General features: G+C 40.4%; 1 protein-coding gene and 1 long non-coding RNA gene across 11 annotated transcripts in view; one reads left to right on the forward strand and one right to left on the reverse strand.

The window, feature by feature from the left end:
- The window catches only part of ROBO2 (roundabout guidance receptor 2), a 1,216,825-nt gene that overhangs the window by 584,359 nt on the left and 610,810 nt on the right, over window positions 1–21,656 (forward strand). The window lies entirely within an intron of this gene.
- LOC149457871 (uncharacterized) lies at window positions 307–15,433 on the reverse strand. The gene is made up of 3 exons (XR_016313539.1): window positions 15,033–15,433; window positions 4,238–4,356; window positions 307–581 (listed from the first exon to the last, which is right to left on the reverse strand). It is a non-coding gene; the product is annotated as an uncharacterized LOC149457871 (long non-coding RNA).

The following is a 21,656-nucleotide window of genomic DNA, read 5'->3' on the forward strand; positions in this document are numbered from 1 at the left end:
TTACTTTTTGAAGTATAAGCCTGCCAACTCCAATGCTGTTTTGGATCCATTTATAAACTGCTGTTAGCTGATTTGAATGCGTACAATAATTGATTTCTATTGCGTATCGTATGTTACTTCTTTTATTCCTAAGGCAGAGGGACATACTGTTTTTCATGTTGTTTTTGTTTATTTTTTCTATATCATGCTTTATTTGAAATTCTTACATTTGCACTCTGAGTCTTATTTTTTTTTTTACATTTTGTAGGTTACTCATTTGTTCAATCATTTTCTCAATAAAAACATAGTGAAAGAAATTCTTATCGCAGCCCACAAGCAAAACTTCAAAGACAATGCACGAGTGGTAGCGTGTCACTAGAATGTGTTATATGAGCCCTATTCTCTTATATACTGTATGTTTCCCTGTTTCTTTAATTACAAGAAATAAAGACTGTTGCATTTTCTTTTTTATTAATTCAGTTCCGTACAATACAAAAAACACAAAAACTCAGCCACAGATGCAGAATGATGTTGCAGAAATGGCATATACACAACCGCTGGTCATGTTATAGGTCGAGGTTTGATGTGCCCTGTATCCACTTCTGAAAAGACAAACACACTCTGTTTAGAGGTGCCAAGAGCAGCACTGTCTCTACAAATTACATCACTGCATTGTATTCATACAGAATATGTAATTATAAAATTAACTCTGTGCTGTAATTTTTGAAAATAAGTTTAAGTAGTGGCTGAATATATGGTCTTCATAGTTTCCAACACATTCCAAAAACAACCTTGATTTAGATACATGACATAACCAAACTGAACAATCCACACCAGCCTTTCTCTACTTTATTATCTTGTAAGATTTTATAACAGCAGATGTTGAGTATAAATCTCCTGTGTTTGTCAGTTTATTTCATATCCACCTAAAGGCTAATTTAATAAGGTAGTGTAAAATGCAATGGCTGTTTGGAAAGTGCAATAATCTACGGTAACCAAACCATTTTGTGCATCTTAATACCAAAGACTTTAAGTAAAAAATGAATGACCTTTTAAATGGAATACATTAGCTTGGATACTTCAGTAGTCTGTGCAACTCTAAATGATGGAAGGTAAAGAGTAATATGCGAATTGGATCTGGGAGTGACCCAGGCTATTTTTATTTGCCCGTATTAAAAAGTCCATGAGAAATATGACTTCTGCATAAACATTTCTAAAACAAATGTAGAATTAAATATTTGGTCTACATGCTTGTTTAGACCACCAAACACGACTTCTGGTTATGTTTAGTCATTCCTCCAAATGAATGGCCAAACCCTCAATATATTTTGAAGTGGATGTTTGGGTTGTGCAAGGGACAACAGAAGTAGTTGCACAATGAGAACATACATGGACAGCCATCATAACTGAAGATACGTGGATAATGGAACATTTTTGTGTTTGTTAATTTGATTGCCTTGTGTTATAGTGATGAGGTAAGATGTGGTCCAAAAGACCACCATCAGTTCCGTACAGGGGCGGACTTACCATTTGGAAATTCGGGCACTGCCCGAGGGCCCAGGGTCAGTAGGGGGCCCCATGAGATGCCCCTGGTACCTTTTTCATAGGTTTTTTTGAGTTTGGGCAAGGACACAGGGGCCCCATGATCCCCTATTGCCCGGGGGCCCCATGAGTTGTCAGTCCGCCCTTGGTTCCCTACTAAATGTACTGTACAAGAGTGCAAAGTGGTCTCCTAAAACAGGTAAACTGTGGGCAGCCTGGGTCACTTTTGGTCACCAGATGCAACGAGATCCATTTCTTAATGTGAATCAGGTTTTCCCTAACCATAACAAATTGATTTTTATCATTCTAGGCCATACAATATGTAAGCTCAGGCAGATGGAAAAGGGTTGAGGATGTACATTACAATAAACCCATTCTAGGCCTAATCTTACCTATACATAGTACATGGTACATTTTAAGGTGGATAGGAAGAGTAAAAACTTTGCACAGTCATGTACCAAGTGTAAGGAGCTCAGTGGATCATATCTAGTAACCTATGTCTTGGTCCCAAGAAATATTATACAGTTGCAAGAATATTAAACAAGAATGGAGTACATGGGAGGACACCAATGTTTGTGTAGTATTATGTTCAGCAGACTGTGTTCTATTGTTGTGACTTAGATGACGTTCAGAGCATATTTTATGCTCAATTCATGCAAAACTCCACGTAATCCCAAGGGGTTCACATACTTTTTCTTGCAACTGTAGATTAACTATTCATCTCTGATAGTACAGTGAAGGTAGATATACATAAACTGGAACCATAGACAGCAATCACCTGATGATGTGTATAATGGATGGACAAGGAACTGTGGACAGGTTTTGAGTGATCGTTGAATTCCAGATGCTCAGGACAATTTCTATGGAACAGGCCTCCAGGAGAAGCTTCATGTAACAAAGTATAAAGTGTCAAGCTTTCTAAAAACTTGACATGCAATATTTCTGTTTGTAACTTAAACCTAGCATTTCATATTTGGGATATGTGCCTGCCATGTACTTGTATGAAAAAGTATCATGTTCTCTTTGTATTTCTTCCTTTGTGTGAAGTACCTTATGTTCCTGACAGTCCCTATGCTTTCCTATAAAAACATTGACCACACTAGGTAGGAGAGCACAGTCTGGACAGTTTTCTGGCAATGCTGGGAACTCAGCCTGCTCTACTCTAATGACTTCTACTTACCCCCCACCCCCCTGCATTTCACAGGGAAGATCAATGTTCTGCTGTTTCTCCTCCCCTAACTCTCTGAGCTCCTTATGCAGCTGAGAACAGAGGGTATGTGATCACTTGTAAAAAAAAGGGGAAAAGGTATTTATAATTTTTTTATCATTTGCATACATAAATGTTTCACCTTTCATTTCTGTTTTAAACTGAATGGGTTGTTTAACAGGGTGAGGTTTTATACACACTTTAAACCCTTTTCAGATGTCATTGAGCTGAATTACAGCTGCAAGGCCAACAAAGCTTTGTTATAAGAGTGTGCGCCTAGAATCCTGCTACATTCCTTAGAGAGCTATAATAGATGGGATGCCAGTACAGCAATGACTATAAAGGCTGTAAACAATTTGGTAGGTTCTTATTCTATTGTGTGTGACTGCCTGCTTGATAGAGATCTAGGGGCACAATATATCTATGACTAATTCTTACTTTCTTAGCGTATTTTGGTAATTAGCATTCATTTTTGGTTTTGGTTTATTGCAGACAACTATTACACACAAGTCATTTACAGTTCCATTTGTCATTGAACCTTCCCACCATTGAAGATCTGCACTCATCTACTTAAATCTGATTTGCAACATTCATCACTGGTGCTGCTGCAGTCAACCTATCTGCTCCTATTTCTGGAAAAAGCATTAGGCAATGCACAGAGGCATGAAATAAAATGGAGGCTTTCTTTGGATAACTTCAGTAAAGAATGTCACTGGTTTGCCATGTTGCAAAGAAGTCATATTTAAATTTGTTGGCAGTTTGAGAAAATAGTAGTGATTGAATTTGTAATAATGTTAAAGTGGTTGTAAAACTCAGACATGAAAAATGAACAAAGCAAATCCTTTTATAGTGTGTACTAGTCTGATTCCAAAGCACTGAGCATGGTTCCTCTCTGATCTGGCCTCTCTCAGTTATCTGCATAACTCACTAAAAAGAATGCCGACACCTCAGCCTCCCAGGAGATCATTTGCCCCCATCCACCAAACAGCAGTGATAGCCTTTATCTCTGTGTGTTTTTCTCTAAGCCTGTGTAGGGGGTGGAGGGGTGTCCTTTCCCCACCAATCAGCTATCAGATTACAAGGGATTCTTTCTGTGCTCTAATTGTGCAGCGTGTGTGGCATCAGATTCCTGCCCTCTGCCTTCTGCTGCTGAGAAAAGTCCTTTAATCTGTGTGTTTTACAAGACTGTACAGGAGAAGTGACAGCTGGTAAACAGGTACAATGTATGCTGGATGATTTGTTTCATCTCTGTGTATCACCTGACTCTAGTCACATCACTGTGTATATGTAAGGGTTTACAAACACTCTTAATGACAAAATTACACAATGGTTAGTGTAGAAATTATTTGTGTTGTAGCTTTTTTTTTTTTTAAGTGGAGTTTTCCTTTAACCTCCCTGATGGTACTCCCGAGTGTAGCTTGGGGTTAACTTTCAGTACCCCAAGCCGTAACCCCGAGCTACACTCGGGATTACACTGCAGCATTGCTCTGGGATCCCTCCAGCACTTACCTTGTCCTGTGCTCCCGCGATGTGTCCCCTGCAGCGTCCCCGGCCGTCTCCTCCGGCCGATGCCAGCATCCGTCTTCCGGGTTCTGATCCCTGCGAGCGTCGGGACAACGGGGACGGAACTGGCGGGAAATTTAAAAAAGTTAAAAGGTGACATTCACTAAATACACTAAAATCACATAGTAAAACATTACTGTATCAAAGCATTTCACATACATTTTGTCCCTAGTTGTTTGTCCTGCGCCCTGCCTGCATTTATACTGTTCTTTCAGCCTGGAAACTGAGAAATGTCCATGGCATCCAAAAAGCGTCCCTTTATGTCAAAAGCGGTTTTAGACCAGCTAGAGAACAGCGATAGTAAATTAGAACTACTTGCAGAATTGAGTGATAATGATTCGTGGGGAAATTTGTCATCAGACACTGAAAACGATTTTGCAACTTTGCTCAGTGATGTGCGAACTTGGCGCTATATTTCAAATTTCAGTGTTTTTGGTTTGATTATATTATTGAATTAAATTTATTATTATATTATTATTTTTTATGATTATTTATTAAATTATAATTTATGATTTCATGTTTCAAATGTTTACTAGACTCCTGTTTGGACAGATTTCAGTGAGTTATTCCTAAAAATTACAGGCCTACAATAAAAAAAATACATATTTCCATGCAAAAAAAGTACCGCTTTGAGCACAGAAATATGGACATAATCATACCGCTAGGGAGGTTAAGTAGTGCTTATATTAGGCATGTCTCTTGCAAGATTTCGGCCACCACTATAATATACCGCATAGTCATGAACAATAAACTACTTACTGCAGATGAATGAATTTAACCAGTTGAGATAAAATAGTGTATAAATACATTTCAGATGACTCTGTTAATTTTTGGCTTTAGTAGACAAAGCCTGCTTAATGCACAAACAAGTTGATATCTGCCTGCAGCCCACACAGACACTGAGGCCTAAAATGCATTAATTAGGCATGAAGACAAACCTGCCAGTCTATCTCTGGATGACAAAATAGGAAACAAATTAAAATCAAAGAAAAACATTGCTCCGAAGCATTCTGTCTAAAGCAAATCAGAAGAGACACTGTCACATTTGCTTAAATAATTCCTCTAATAAATTCCAAGTTGACTTAATGAGGCATTGTAATCACAGTATTTATAGAGGGGGAAAAAATTCCGAAATAAAATGGCCGCTGCACTGCCAAACATCTGATTAGACTATTTGTATGAAATATTAAATAAAACATCTTAAAAGGCAGAAACTTCAACACACCAACAGGCGGTATGACATATTGCGCTATTTATTCAAAGATGAAAATGGTACAAAACCGTTCATTCCAACTCCCCATGAGGAGAGATGATTTGTTATTATGGATCAAAATGTGATGTGCAAAAAAATGGAAGGTAATGAGGTTAGGTGATGTGATACTGCAGAAAGTGAGCTTAGCAAATGAAATTCTAGCATATTGGTTATAGAGCTTTTCTTCTGCTGAATTGCAATAGTGCCTTAGGACCCAGTGCTGTTGTTTCTTGTGAATTAAAGGGTGTGCTGTCCATATTACCATTTGAAGACTGATTTACTAGGAGTTTGAGGAGAATCATAATTGTGCCCCAAACTGTAATGCCTGTGTAAACAGGGCTTTACTGTTTATAACAGTGATGTTCAGTGTAAAAAGCAATAGTTAACGGTCATGAATGCTTTCTGTTAACAGGATGTGATTAGCTACAGCTAATCACATGGTACAGGGTGCCAGGTACCATGTGATAACTGTGAGCCAATCACAGCTTCACAACACTAAGCAAGCAGTTATGAAAAGAAACCATTCATGACTGTTTGTTACATCATAATTATGCGATCGCTATGACTAATCTTAGAGATCACATGATACCTCAGCCGGTGTGAGCTGAGCACCGTAATCTGATGTGTCCACCGCTAGTATACGTGTGCCGAATGACATATCAGTGCATCACTCAGCCTGACTGTGCCAATTGCTACCAATATATGTACTGTTAGTGGGGGGGCAGGTGGTTAAATGTGTTCTATGGTCACAGCATGCAGTTTCTTTCTTTTAACATCAACATTGTAATAACAATACAAACAATAGGTATGGTTGACAATCTAGTATAAGCTTCCCATGCTATGAGTGCTCCCTGCCAGCTGGCCATCTCTTTCTCTGACTTCCTGGATTCCCTGCATGCTTTGCAGTGTCTCCTCTGCCCAACCCTTTGGTATACACATCCCATGTTATCTTGATGTCTGCAAGCACCTGTACTGACTCTGCCTCCTGTAACTCCTCCTTTCAGCATCTCTGTAGTTCAGAAGGCAGGTCCTGTTAATTCTGTGACACAGCAGTGCCTACTACTGGGCATAGTCAATACTTTTCACAGAATTCAAGAAAGTAAATGCAAGGGAAGTTTAAAAAAGTAAGTCTACAAACATCCAAATCATTGAGATTAATATGAGCAAGCTAGAAATAATTGAGATACAATGTGGAAGTGCATAAATGATTTTACACAATGCGCTTTAATTAAGGTAATTAATATGGGTTATCACTTACAATACAGGCTTATATTTTGTGACTTTAAAATGAAACATTAACTTGTTAGCAATAGTCACCATGAATTTTGGTAGCAACAGCTTTGCAATCTCCAAAACTCAGTCCCCTAGAAAAAACTCTCTAGTTGTAAGACCTGATGACATAACAGTAATATCTGCAGGACAAGTCAAAAAAGTGACCGCTGACTTTTTTTTTTAAAGTGGTGGTAAAGGCGATTTATTAATTTTTACCTACAGGTAAGCTTTTAATAAAGCTTACCTGTAGGTAAAATGAATATCTCCTAAAAGTGCACCGTTTAGGAAATATTCAGGGTTTTTTTTTACAGCAGGAGCATTCACTCTGAAGGAGAGGGCATACCTATGCCATTCCTTCAGAGAACTGTGCTGTGTCCCAAGACTCCCGTGTGCATGCGCAGGAGTGACATCATCGCGGCTCAGCCAGCCAGATGGCCGGAGCACGCAAACTCAGAAGGAAGACCTGGGCGAAGATGGAAGTCTCTACAGCGGTGACAGCACGCCGCTGTATTTTTTTGTTTTAAGGTACGTTTTACATAATGCGCTAGTATGTGATTCATACTATGACATAATGCCTTTACCTTGCAGGGGATTTTTTATTTTTTTGGGGTGCAGTTTACTACCGCTTTAAATAGCCCATTTTCTGATTGGTTGTTGTGAGTTAAAAATGATAACTGAAGAATAAGAATTCATTTACGAATATGTTGTATGTCCCTATCTTTGAGAAATAAGGGGTTCATTTATCATTGTTTTCACCCAAGATTCACACAACTTTCACCCAAGATTTACTTATCATTAGCCACATATTACTGATGATCATGGGTATTATCTTTTTTTTTTTATTAATGAGAAATTGCTGCCATAGCACAGACAATTTCTGCTCTTTATGCTTTTAATTGCTAAAGTGCTTTAATATTACTTGAAGTCTGTGTTATTTATAATGTCCACCTGCATACTTTTACAATTTTAGAAAGAAAAACAACAAACAAAAACAGATCACCCATCTTTTGTCAATGAAAGTTTTATTGATATTTAGTTTTTATTTGTAGTAGTGGTAGTAGTAATATTACTATTAGGGTCCTTTCACATGGGCGTTCCGTTTTTTTCATTAGTTCAGTCGCATTTTTTCCAAGAAACAACAGAGCAGTTCACATCAGTTTTTCATCAGTTTACATCCGTTTTTCATCAGTTTACACCCGTTTTTCTACATCATTTACCAATGCAAAAACAGACTTTATGTCCATTTACATCCATTTACATCCATTGTTAATCTGTTTACATCCGTATTTCATCTGTTTACATACATTTTAGTCAGTTCTGTTTTTTTTTTATGGAAGAAAAATTTTGATTTATTCTGTTCAAAAAAACGGATGTTAATGGATGCAGACATTAACGAATGTAAACAGATGATCATCCATATACACCCGCTAGTCCAAAGAAATACATGGGTGGTCGTCTTTCATCTGTAAACAGAAAGATGCAAAATGGGAATACGGAATGCCATTGTGAAAGGGGCCTTTTGTTATTATTTGTTTTTTATTGTAATTATTGTGATTATTATTATTATTATTGAAACTTTATAAGTATATTTTTCCCAAATGGAATAGGCTTCAAATCATAATTCTCTCCTAATATACTTGACAGTTTTTGCATTGATTTATTTCAGATACCCATTAGTGTCTGGCTAACATCATAATTATCCCGTTTTTGACACCCAGCATATACATACTGATTTATCTCAGCATGGCTGTTTATCTATATAATACTGTGTAAACAGGAATTTAAAAGCACAATTAGTGCATGACAAGGTTATGAGTGATGGTTTTCTTCAAACTGGAAGCATAACTACTAATCAGTGGGAGGATACCCTTTGCCACCATCAGTAGAAATTCCTAAGGGTAATGTTAATTTGTAGATCTGTACTAGTAGTAAATAAGATAAAAGCAGTCAATGAGTAATTTCATGCGGTTATGGCTCCTCTTCTACTCGTTAAGAAATAGCAGCACTCTGGAGATCCCAGCCAATTAAAATTCCCTGTTTCTTGTCATTGTTTGGTCACTTTGATTAACATTTGGACAGAACAGAAATGCTATCCCCACTGGCAGTGATGAATGACCTATCACAGATTTTATCAACGGAGATGGATAGGTGATTTCTCGCTGGACCTTCCATAGTTGTAAGTTATTAATTATAGACAAAAGGTACATAGAATAAAACTGCCCATACATGAAGAATTCTAATTGTTCAATCAGGAAAGATCAGAACTCCTAATGATTGTTTTTTCACCTAATGTGCACCCTCACTGGATAGGGCAAAATTGGAGAATTACCACTGGCAAGGCTGGAGCCTGTTGGCACACAACCTCTTGGCACCCAAAACATATTCATTGATTTTTTTACATGATAATGTTTAATTTACCCGTAAGATATTACTTTATAATAATGTTATACATTCCATATAATGGTTAGTTGGGGACCTCGGTTGTCCCCTCACACAACTAATCAAATAATGTAAATATTCTGGCACATTTATATACTTATACTGTATACCCTCATTTCTATTCTGTAGTATCAAACTGTAATTTTGAGACTCAAGGTGCTCCGTTGCATCATTGCCCATGTTTCCCTTTTTCTGCTGTCATTTATGCTGATACGCTGCCCATTCTCCCACCCACTATTTAAGCCACCTCATAGTCTTTGGGGCTTAGGTCTGAAGAGAATCTTCTTAGCATGCTCCAAAACGCTTTACTGCCTCTTTTCTGACGTCACATCTGGTTTGTGCGTTCCACGCCATCCCAGTAGTGCGGTGGCCATCTTGCCATTGCATTCCATCACCCTGTAGCCGCTTGTTGGCTGATCGGGTTCCACTGATACTGAGAGGATCTTTTGCCTGGAATTATCGCAATTTGATGAGCCTGTATTATGTGACTTTTTGTAAGTGTTTTTAACCTTGTGTCCTATTAAATTACCTAACTGCTGCACTTAGAGGCTCCTTCCTTGTTGTTTATCTTGGCACCCAAAGCAGCCTCTCTTTATCAGGATCACATTTTTTACATGTTCTTGTTTTACTACCTACTTGACCTGTCTACCAACCCCCAACTGTTTTGTACTCACCCCTCCAGCAATCTACCACTGCTACTACAAATACCAGGTCCTACTGGGTATAGAAGAGCAATGATTGGTCCTTGTGGGCAACCGCTAAGCACTGTCACATAATGCATGGGGTCACATCACCACTTCCTATGAGTTTTGACACTGGTCTGCACTGGGTATGTTGGTGGGGGTTGCAATGGAGAAGGGAGAGGCATGGAAGTGTTTGATAAGTAAGAATAGAGTGGTCAGAGGATGAGGAAACTTTACACAGACACTGTCATTTTCTCCTAAATAGGCAAGGCCATGGTGTCTCTTTGCAGAATGCTGACACATACTTTCCTAAGTGTGTTAAAAAAAGAGACGTTTACAATGCAAATTCTACTCAAACCTCTAAATACAACTAATATACAATTTACAGACAATCAGAAACAATTGAGTACTGTCCGTGATACTTTTTTTATTTGCACTAACATACAATTTTGAGGACAAGCTTTCGGGGTATGTCCCCTTCTTCAAGGTCTAAGCAGTACTATTAAAGATCACAAAGTTTAAGCAGAATGTTAGAATGGATTGAGAGAAAAAAAAAAAAGGGGCTACAGATAAGATACATCAAAAGTGAGGGGGGGAGGGGGGATACAACAGACAATCAGCAAATTCTCCTCTGTTGAGTTACTAGATACAGCACATAGTAAAGGTGATCTTAGGAACAGTACTTACATTGATTGAGAAGTTTCCCTTGTGCTGGTAGCTGCTCTCTAAGTTAAAATCTTCAGTACTCTGCCATCCCCCATATCCCTTCAATGTTAATCTTCCAGTGCAGCTAGAGTTAATACAAGCCTCTGGACCACGTCAAAATCCACCTATGTCTGTCCTATCTGCCCCCTCCTTCATTCATAGAACATATGCTTCCATCAAAATAAATCAAGATTGGGAATGTAAACTTTTTGTTCATCCACCTATCCTCCATTCAAAGAGCACGCTGGAAACTATAACAGAGCTTCTATGAAGGGAGGAGGGGAGAAAAGGGTGGGTATGGTCAGCACTATTGACAAGTGCCTGTGACAGGTTCAGTAGCTGGAAGTTTTCCACTGTGAGGGTATGGGGGGAGCAGAGGACCAAAGTTTTCAAATAAGAGAATAGCTACCATCACAAGGGAAACTCTCATTCCCTAAACCTAAGTTTGACTAAACCTTCAAAACCTAAGTTTTAAGTTGCACGTAGTGTCCTATTTGCCTGGAGTTCCACTTTAAATGCTGCTTGACTTGTCTTTTTATCAAATACATCCAGTGAGCATAACACAGTTACAGTTTCTTTTATCTTGTTTATTTTCTTGTTGTTTAGTGAAAATAATAATATACTATATGCCTACATTTATAAAACTGAAATATTCCTACTACAAGGGCTATGCAAATTTCCCCTTAGCAGCAATCCTTGTAACTTTTATATATTGCAGGTGAGATTTTGAGACTGTGTTCTCCTTTTCCCCAATAGCATTTTGTAAATGAATTTTGTATTGCAAAACGATTAATCATTCACTTAATTCCCACATGGTATAGATTGACTTTCTAGCATTTTATAGCTATGTGAATGTCACTAAAACTTGATACTGCAGAAAAGAAATCTGTAAAATCATAGTAAACAATTGGAAGCCTCATTGATCAAAGCATCAAAAATAAAAATTATGTTTCTCCAGAAAAATGAAATACATTCACACGTATTAGTAGAAAATGACGGCTAGAGAGTAAGAGTTTAAATCTGAAGGATTATTTTGGCGTAAAAGAAAATAAATAAAAAATGATGCTTTAGATGCAATGCCTTTAGCTGGTATTCTAGTTAAAGGCCAGGTACTTCCCTCTCAAGTGAATCTAGAATAGAAGTACCACACATTGCTATTCTAGTCCAATACAAGTTTACTAGAAAGACAAGATTCACGAATCCAATATGTTTTTGGATCTGTAACTCCACCTTCCATCATCCGGGCATAAAAAAAGACACGTGAAAGAATGTATAGAACCAGCTGATGACAAATGCTGCCACCATCCTAACAACTCTTTTTTTACGTGTGAGTCTGGATACATAATTTCACTATGTCATTTTTAAGCCCTTATGAATGTGGTGGATCTAGATCCTTGAAACATGTTGGCTTTTTAACAATCTGTATTTTTAATGAACGTGTATTTGGAACTGAATATCAAGGTGTGGTGGTTTTTAAAATGTACTTATCCCTATCACAACTCAAGGTGATCATGGAAAATCTTTGATGTGCAGAAGCTGCCAGCTCAGTAGTCAAACTCTAGGGGGTTGATTTAGTAAAGGAAGATAGAATGTGCACTTTACAAAGTGAATTTGCATTCTGCACGTGCAGTTGCTCCAGAGCTTAGTAAATGAGGGGAATCTCTGCTGACTTCCATTATCCAATCATGTCCAAGCAAAAATGCTGTATTTTTTTTTCATTTTCACGTGATTGAGTATTCTTTGCAAAGTGAATCTTTACCTCATTTACTAACCTATTTACTAAAAAAAGTAAATATACAACAACAAAATTGTGCGCTCCCTATGTAAAAGAAGGTAGGAGGAGCAGAGAAGAGGAAATTTGAATATGAGGGTGAATATCCACTTTAATCAGTTTGGAGTCTTAAATGAGTATGGGGACATATGGTTTCTTCTGGACTTCGTGTAAAATCAAATGTTACCCTTATAGTAGGGCTCCCTTTAAACCTGCAAGGGATAGTGGCTTATATTTGTATATTTTATCTTCACCCAGTGATCCAGCAAGAAATACACTTCCTGCCTAAGGGTGCCCTCACTCTATGAAGGAGCCCTTAGAGAGTAGCATTGTCAATCTTGGGAGATGATAGTGTTTGATGCACTAATAGTTTTAAATGGACTTGGATTACAAATTAAAGCTGATTTCCAATTAATATTTTGTAGGTAGCTAAAGCAAAATTTTTTTTCCTTTTGGGATAAAGCATTTACATAAATTAATAAAATCTGACCATTGTGAGCACCCCTGTCAGTGCTAAATGGTTTGTCTTAACCCTCTAAAAGCCATTTTTCCTAGATAGTTTGGTGAGTTAAAGGAAGCTGAAAAAAACAACAGACCTACTGACAGAAACAACATCTCAAATGAAAGAAAAAAAAACCCTGTTCTTGGACCTATCCTATTCTCGATCTACACCTCCTCCCATGGGTCAGCTGATAGCCTCATATGGCTTTCAATATAATATCTACGCTGACAATAGCCAAATCTCTAATCTTCAGGTCACAACATCAGTCTCCTCATGCATCATTAACTTACCAACCAACATATAAGTCTGGATGTCACACCACTTCCTCAACTCAATCTACCCAAAACCGAGCTCCTAATATTTCGTCCCCCACGTGCCCCTTCCCTTGACTTGTCTGTCAAGATCAATGGCAAAACCATCAAAATGTCCCTACATGCCAGGGTGCTAGATGTAATCCTGGACCCTGAGCTCTCCTTTAGACTCCACATCTAGTCACTTTCCAAAGCTTGCTGTCTCTACCTCCTTGCTCCTTCCTAACCAATGAGACCACAAAGCTCCTAATTCACTGCCAGGTTATCTCTTGATTCCTGCAACTCCCTTCTCATTGGATTACCTTTACACAGGCAACCCCTCCTCAGTCCATCATGAATTCTGCTGCCAGGCTCATCCATCTTACCAACCATTCAGTGTCTGTCACCCCTCTCTGACAATCCCTGCACTGGCTGCCACTCACAATATGAATTAAATTCAAAATGCTAACAACAACTTACAAAAACATCCACAACTTGGTCCCCAGCTACATCACTAACCTAGTCTCAAAATAACATCCAAATCGCTCTCTTCATTCCTCCCAAGACCTTCTGCTCTCTAGTTTCCTTGTCACCTTCTCTATGCTCACCTGCAGGACTTCTCTAGAGCCTCTCCCATCCTATGGAATTCCCTCCCCCAATTTGTCCGACTATCTCCTACTCTGTCCACTTTTAGGTGATCCCTGAAACCCCTTGTCTTCAGAGAGGTCTATCCTGCCTCCACCTAACAATTTACATGTATTTTCTCCATCAGCTCATCTCCCACAGTTATTACCTTTTGTATCACTTGACCCTCCTCTTTTAGATTGTAAGCTTAATGAGCAGGGCTGTCTGATTCTTCCTGTATTCAATTGTATTATAACTTTACTGTTTTCCCTCACGTTGTTTGGTTTTGGATGTAATACCGCTAACAGAAAATAAATGTGTAATAAGTCCCTCAAGCCAGCGGTTGCATGCTAATGTCATGAAGTACAATGCAGGACCAATAGCCCTGCATTGTTCTTGAGGTTGATGAGTGCCCAGCCCACCAAAACTTGGAGCATCAGAAATAACAGAAGAGAGCTGGAACTTACTGGAGTGAGGAAATGGCTAAGCATTACACTATTTCATTCTAACCCTAGATGAGCATTGGAAAGAGGAGGAGAGAATTGGAACCTGCTGGAGAGAGGAATTAAGTAAGTATTACACCATTTCATTCTAGTCCTAGATGAGCATGTACATCTTTCTACAATTCTGAAGCTCTGCTTTAGAAAGCAATAATGAAGCTAAAGTAGAATAATGTAAATGTAAACCATTTAGTCCATTAAAGAACATTAACCAACAGCAGAACTTTATTAAACAGTTCTTATTTAATAACCTAAAATGCCTCAAAAATACCTTTCTTTCCATTGGAGACACCTAATGATGATGAGCTGTGTCTGCCAATGTCAAGCAACTCTGTGTTTCAGGTGCTGCAGTGCTTGAGAAAGGATGGGGGAATATCAGTCTGTAATGTCACGGGCTGACTTCAGGACTACAGGCTCACAATAGCATGGCATTATATAGGTCTCCGCAAAGATATCAAGACCTGACTGTGTACCAGAAGAAACAGAGCTCTGGTTGAAAAAATAGTTTGCATTCTATCTTCTTCCCCATCACATGCCTGATGAGAAGGCATTGCATGACCTCAGAATGTTGCACCTGTACTTGCTTTGATGTGATTGCTTGAAATAAACTCTTAGACAATTGACCATTGACCCATGGTGTGCTGGTTACATATGTACTTATTTAGGCTGATACCAGTTAACCTGCTGGCAGTTGTTACATTACCTGCTTACTTCAGGCTCTGTCCAGAAACACGTCCATTCAAAACTTCTTAAATGACCTTCTTGTTCCCTGGGACCTACAGGACACCATTTCAACACGTGACTGTATATCAGGAAGGTATGCATTGTGGACAGGACTGGCAGGATCACCAAAGGGTCTATGTATAAAAACTATGCTGTACGAGTGTGACAACAATGTGCAGAGCTCCAATGAAAATTGCCATATATTCAGTTATATGGTTATTGGCTATGAGTGTAAGCTCAATCTAATGGTCCTAACCTGGCATTTTTTCTGATTGAGGTAATTTTGAAAAACACCACATTGTGGCTACAGTTGGCACTTAGGATGATAGGAAATAATAATATTATACAAAATTCAAGAAATTTCACTGGGGCTGTGGGAATTGTTGCACATTATATACATTTACATGTTACACATCATATACATTATAACAACGTTTCTATACATCAACCTGCTAGTGCTTAGATTGAGTTTTAATTCATGCATTAATAAGATTCAGCATTATATTTACTGAAAGGGACAGAGGAATGCATTGCTAAAACGTTTGGTTTTAGGTTTACACACACTTTAACACTGATCATCCACAGAACCTTAGTTCTGTCATTCTTCTTGAACACAAAATAATGGATGTGGTTTCTGATACCAAGAATTGGGTACTGCATCATTTCTGCTACATTGTAGACAAAAAGAAACAAAATAAATAAATAATCCATTACACACAAGGAAACAGTACAGCACCAAAGAGAAAAATGAGCAGCAAATTAAAATTTCAGATGTTCCCTTCTGTTCACAGCCCTCTAGACAAATCCTTATTAGATGATGCTAATGTTTACTTATACACAGAAACACAGATTTTTACAATCAGAACACTCATCACAAATTGGAACTATTCTTTTTTTCTTTGCTGCAAATGTATGTTAACACCATCTCTAAACCTGCGACGTGAAAAGTGCTCCAGAATGCAAAGATTTTGACGGGTCGTAGAGATAACAGTTTAAATATTTATACAATTACTTGAAGAAGTAGCTATAGGAACTGAGTCAGCGTTTTGTCTTGTTCTATTTCAGTAACTTGCAAACAGTTAGTAATATAATTCCTCAATCTCATTTACTGTGCATAGCCGTGAAACGTCTCAAGAGGAAGCGGCAGCACAGTCCAGGAACGACATGCACAGGAATTTAATAAAAACCTGCAAACCGCAAGCTGGAAGATTCAGGTTAGCAAGGATCGAATCTTATAATGATTCTGTGGGCTTGGTTTACTGAAGAATAAAGGAGAATGTTGGAATAAAAGATTGCTACTTGAACAATGGTCATCCCTGGTAATCTTTGGAGATGGAAAATTTGGCTGACCTATGCTCAGGAGACAGTTGCTGAAATATACCATATTAGGCTAAACTGTACAGTAAATGAGGACTAGGGCTGGTTGTAAACTAGCAGAATTTCATTCAAAAATGTCCTTTTAAGAACATTATTTGATTTCCTAATTGTTAGTGGGATCAATTTATTGTTTGCGTTTAGCCACAGTGACAACAAAATTCTTGTTCAAACTTTTTATTAACAGTAAAACCAATGTAACAGGGGCAGAGAGACATCATCAATATACAACAGAAATTGTACTGATAACATAATGTTAGGAATAGACAACACAATGACAGAGTCACAATAATGAGAACGAAAAAATATATTGCAAAAACAATGCAAAGTTTCTAATGATAGTAAAAAGTCGGGGGTTGTCAACGATGGATTCATATTTTCGATCAGTTAGGATAATGACTCACTGGTACGTTGTGGAAAAAAAAAGGGGGGGCTTTAGAGGAGGGTAGAAGAGGGGGTAGGTGAGGACAAGGGGGAGAAAGAGGGTGACAGCAGTGACTCCATGAGCGGTAAGGAGGAGCATGGTAACAGGCGGGCATCATATAGGGTGGGCCAAGAACAATGTCCAAGGCGCTCAGTACGAAAATCAAGGAAGAAGAAGGGATTCGTCAAAATTAGGTGGGAGAAAACATTCTACCCAGGGGCTTCAAACATTCAAGAATTTAGGGATCGTGTCAAGAATCGTGGCTTCCACCTTTGCGTGTATCATAGCTTGCGTTATTCTAGATTTAACAGCTGTGATGTTTAAGCTGGGGGATTTACAGGATTTCGCTATGACCTGCTTGGCCGCCGTAGTGACATGCAGAAGAAGTTTGAATTCTGAATTGGTAATACCCGGAGGGCGTTGATTGAGTAGGGCTGTGGCTGGATTGGGTTGTAACTTGGTGGCACTGAGTGCGGATAATATATGGAAGATTTCAATCCAGAAAGCTTGAGTGACTGGACAATCCCACCATATGTGGAAATGTGTACCTAGGTCCGTACAGCCTCTAAAACAATTGGGTGAGTAGTTAGGAGTATACTTTGCAATTCTCGCTGGGACCAAATACCATCACGTTAAAACTTTATAATTGGTTTCCAGTGCAACAACGTTCTGAGATGACGATTTTGTATTGGCCCAAATGTGTTCCCACTCCGAAAGGTCTAATTGCCTACATAAGTCTGTTTCCCATCTACGGGTGTATGGAGGAAGGGGTGTTGTGACCGTAGTTGTGAGGTGGGAGTATAAGCACGAGATGAGGCCCCGGCCGTGTGGGTCTTTGCAACATGCCCGTTCGAAGGGAGACATGGTGCTGGGTTGGCTTGTTGTTGTAGCGTAGGGGGCATAGAAGTGACGTAGTTGTAAGTATTTAAATATTTCGGAAGCAGGGAGGCTATAAGTTTCCTGTAGCGAGGCAAAGGATTTAAACTTATTTCGCTGTAGGAAGTGGTGTGTACGGATCAGGTTAGCAGCGGTCCATGCTTTAAATGAGAGGGGCGCCTGCCAGGCCGGGGGAAAGGCTGGGTTTCGAAGGAACGAGAGCATGGGGTTGTGAGGAGATTGAAAGAGATAGCGAGTTTTTAGTTTATCCCATAATTATAGGAAGTGGGAGGTGATGGGGTTTGTTATTGAGCGGCGATCCACTGGCCTTAACCAGAGTAAGTTAGCTGTAGAAAGGGGATCACTCTCAACCGCTTCAAGAACCACCCATTGGGTAATTTCGAAAGTCGCGTGATATTTTGGAAGCTGTGCTAAGTGCGCTGCTTGATAATATTTACCAGTATCGGGGAGGCCTAGACCTCCATTAAGCTTGGAACGATATAAGGTGGAGCGAGGTATACGGGGACGGACCTTGCCCCAAACGTAAGAGAAAATTCGGCGCTGTAGTATGCGAAGGTAATGGGAAGGTACTGGGATTGGAAGGACTCTGAACAGGTATAAAATTTTCGGGAGGATTGACATCTTTACAACTGCAATTCTACCTAGCCATGCAAGGGGCAGGGAGGACCACTTGGTCAGTAGAGCGGAAAGGTGAGTTAACATTGGAGTGTGGGTCAGTTTGATTCCCAGGAACGGGATGTGGTGCTGCGACTAGGGAAATGGTAGAATCTGTTTCAGATGGGCCAGTTCCTTAGGGGGGAGGGAGATGTTGAGTGCCATCGATTTGTTGGGATTTATTACAAGGCCGGAAAGTGAGCCAAACTCCTCGAAAAGCCGGAGTAGAGGAGGAGAGGAAGTCAAGGGAGACGTGAGAAAAAGTAAAACATCATCTGCAAAAAGACATAGCTTATGATGCGTGCCACCTAACTCAAGTCCCCGGACATCCGGATTAGCTCTTATTAAAAGGGCCAGAGGTTCTATGGCCAGGGCGAAGAGCAAAGGGGACAAGGGGCAACCCTGTCTCGTGCCGCGGGAGATTGGAAACCGAGCCGACCTGTGTCCCAGATACCCAATCCTGGCCGAGGGCTCTCGATAGAGCGAGTGGATCCAGGATAAAAAGTGTGGGCCTAGACCCCAGCGATGCAAAACGTAATAGAGGTATGGCCATGAGACCGTATCGAATGCCTTCCAGATGTCCAGGGACAAGAAACAGGTAGGAATGTTTCGAGATTTAGCTGTACTTGCCAGAAGCGATGCACGTCTGACATTATCTCCGGCTTGCCGAGTCGGAATAAAGCCCACTTGGTTGTTGTGAATAAGGGACCCTATACACGAGTTAAGGCGCGTGGAAAGGATTTTTGCCAGCAGTTTGATGTCAATATTGAGGAGAGAGATTGGTCTATAATTGGACCACTGCGTGTCATCCAAATTTGGTTTCGGGATCATCGAGATGGTTGCTTGGACTGTTTCATAGGTGAAGGTATGACTAGCTAGTAAAGCATTAAAGGCGTTGGTGAGGATGGGTGTGAGGAGATGACTGAATTTTTTGTAGTAAGTGGCTGAGAAGCCATCAGGTCCTGGGCGCTTGCGAGGTTTTAGACTTTTAATAGCATTTAAGGTTTCGGCTGGAGTGATGAGTTGCTCTAGCGTTGCCAACTGATGCTCAGACAGTTTCGGAAAGGATATGGAGGCTAGAAGAATATCAGCTTGCGAGGGGTCAAAGGGAGTGGGGGATGAGTAAAGCCAAGAGAGATGTTTATGAAAAGTTCTGAGAATGCGATCCGGATTACTTGTGAGGTTGCCAGAGGAGGTGCGTATTCGAATAGGTTTAGTAATCTGGTCCATCCTACGAAGTGAGAGGGCCAAAAAGGTATTGGGCTTATTAGCCTTAGTGTAATATTTGTGCCTAGACCTGCGAAGCGAAAGTTCCGCTTGATCCGTGAGGAAGAGGTCTAAAGCTAATCGAGAGCATTCTAGGGCTGCACAATTAGCCGGTGTGGGGGTCGCTTGAAAGGCTTGATGGGAGTGGTCATAGGTTTGTTCTAGAGAAAGAAGCTGTTGTCTTTTTGATTTACTCAAAAAGGACGCCTTGCTAATGCAGAATCCTCGTATCTCCGGCTTATGTGCTTCCCATAATAGGAGGGGAGAGATTTCAGGAGTTTGGTTAAGAGACAAGTAATCTTTGAGGGCAGTTTCTATTTCTGAGCAGTGTATTGGGTTTGTTAGTAAATTGTCGTTGATGATCCAAGAGAACTCAGATGGGGATGGGGCCAAAGAGGTCATGGATGTGAGTACGGCGCAGTGGTCCGACCAGGGGATTGGAAGTATTTCAGAGGTCAAAAGCCGGGAAGAGGAGCTAGCAGTGATGAAAATGTGGTCTATTCTGGAGAAGGTCTTGTGTGGGTGGGAGTAGAAAGTGTATTGGCGCTTGGCCGGGTTGAGTTCCCTCCAAGTGTCTATCATGGAGTAACGTTGTAGAATGGTTTGGAAGGTTTGTTTAGAGGTGGGGAGGGGGGAAAGTTGAGAGGATTTGTCAAGGAAAGGATATAGTGTGCTATTAGAGTCTCCACAGACGAATAAGGTGCCTCGCTTATGATGATCTATAATCGAAAATAAGTGGGAAAGAAATGGTAGTGGACCTAAGTTCGGAGCATAATATGTAGCAATAGTGACATCGAAATCTAAGAGTTGCCCTACTAACAGGAGATAGCGACCCTCTGGGTCCTTAATTTCAGTGTTTAGGGTAAAGGGTGTTGTGCGATGAAAAGCTATTAACACCCCTCTGCTTTTGGTGGCGGCGGAGGCCATATAGACCTGTGGGTAACGGGGACCAAAAAATTTTGGAGCGGAAATGGGGGTGAAGTGTGTTTCTTGTAAACAGACTACTTGAGCCTTAAGGGATGCAAAGGAGCGGAAGGCCTTGTTACGTTTCTGTGGTATGTTAAGACCCTGAACGTTCAGGGTGAGGATGTTTAACGAGCCCATGGGGAGAGTGTGTGGACTTTTGAGTAAAACGGCAACAACAGCTGGGGCCAAGCCTGAAGATTACCATGGGGGGCTATTTGTCTATGTAAGGGGTAGCTTGAGGTCATGGAGTCATTTGGGGGGGAAAAAAGGAGAGGTATAGAACAGGAAGGGAAGTAGAAGAGAAGTATAGGTGGCCATTCAAGGCCTAGGAGGTGGTCCCTTTGAGCACCCTAATGCAGGGTGGGCCAGGGAGCAAGGATAGCTCAAGCGCTATTAAATAGTCAATAGCACAGGAGCTAGCGTGAAGTGCGCAGATACACGGACCGTGGGGGTGACAGTATACAGATAAATATGTGATGGCGGTATCCCGGAAGAGAAACAGGTGACAAACCGAGAAAACCCAGAAAGGTTCCAGGCTCAGGCGGCATCGGTTGCACAGATGGAGCAGCATAAGTGGGGATATGAAATGTCCCATGCCGCCAGAGCCAGGACACCCTATATACAGACTGAGAGGCTGTCCAGATGGAGCAAAACAGAATATAACTCTCGAGGGTCAACGGACTCCTCGAGACACTGAATAAACAAAAAATCCCATATAGCCCCAAACCTGTAGGGCAACCAAGTTCAGCCTGGTAGAGAAGAAAAACGACTGGGGTAAGAACCTCAATGCTGGTCAAAAGGGTACACCGACTGGCGTACGTGGCGAGAGAAGGATGATGGAGCATAGATCAGTCCATTGTGTCTTGAGATGATGGGCCCGGTGATGAGAAGCGCCCTCGCTTGTGGAAGCTGAGTTGGCCGTCAGTAGTACGTAAGGGGTAAGATTTCCGTGGCGAGCGGGACGTGGACCTCCGTTTGGTGCTCTCTGACAACGTTGTTGAGGAAAGTAGTTGCAAATGCCGC

Source organism: Staurois parvus, unplaced genomic scaffold (genome assembly GCF_062004578.1).
Source record: "Staurois parvus isolate SC_StPar_1 unplaced genomic scaffold, SC_StPar_1.0 ptg000299l, whole genome shotgun sequence".
Classification (NCBI taxonomy): Eukaryota; Metazoa; Chordata; class Amphibia; order Anura; family Ranidae; genus Staurois; species Staurois parvus.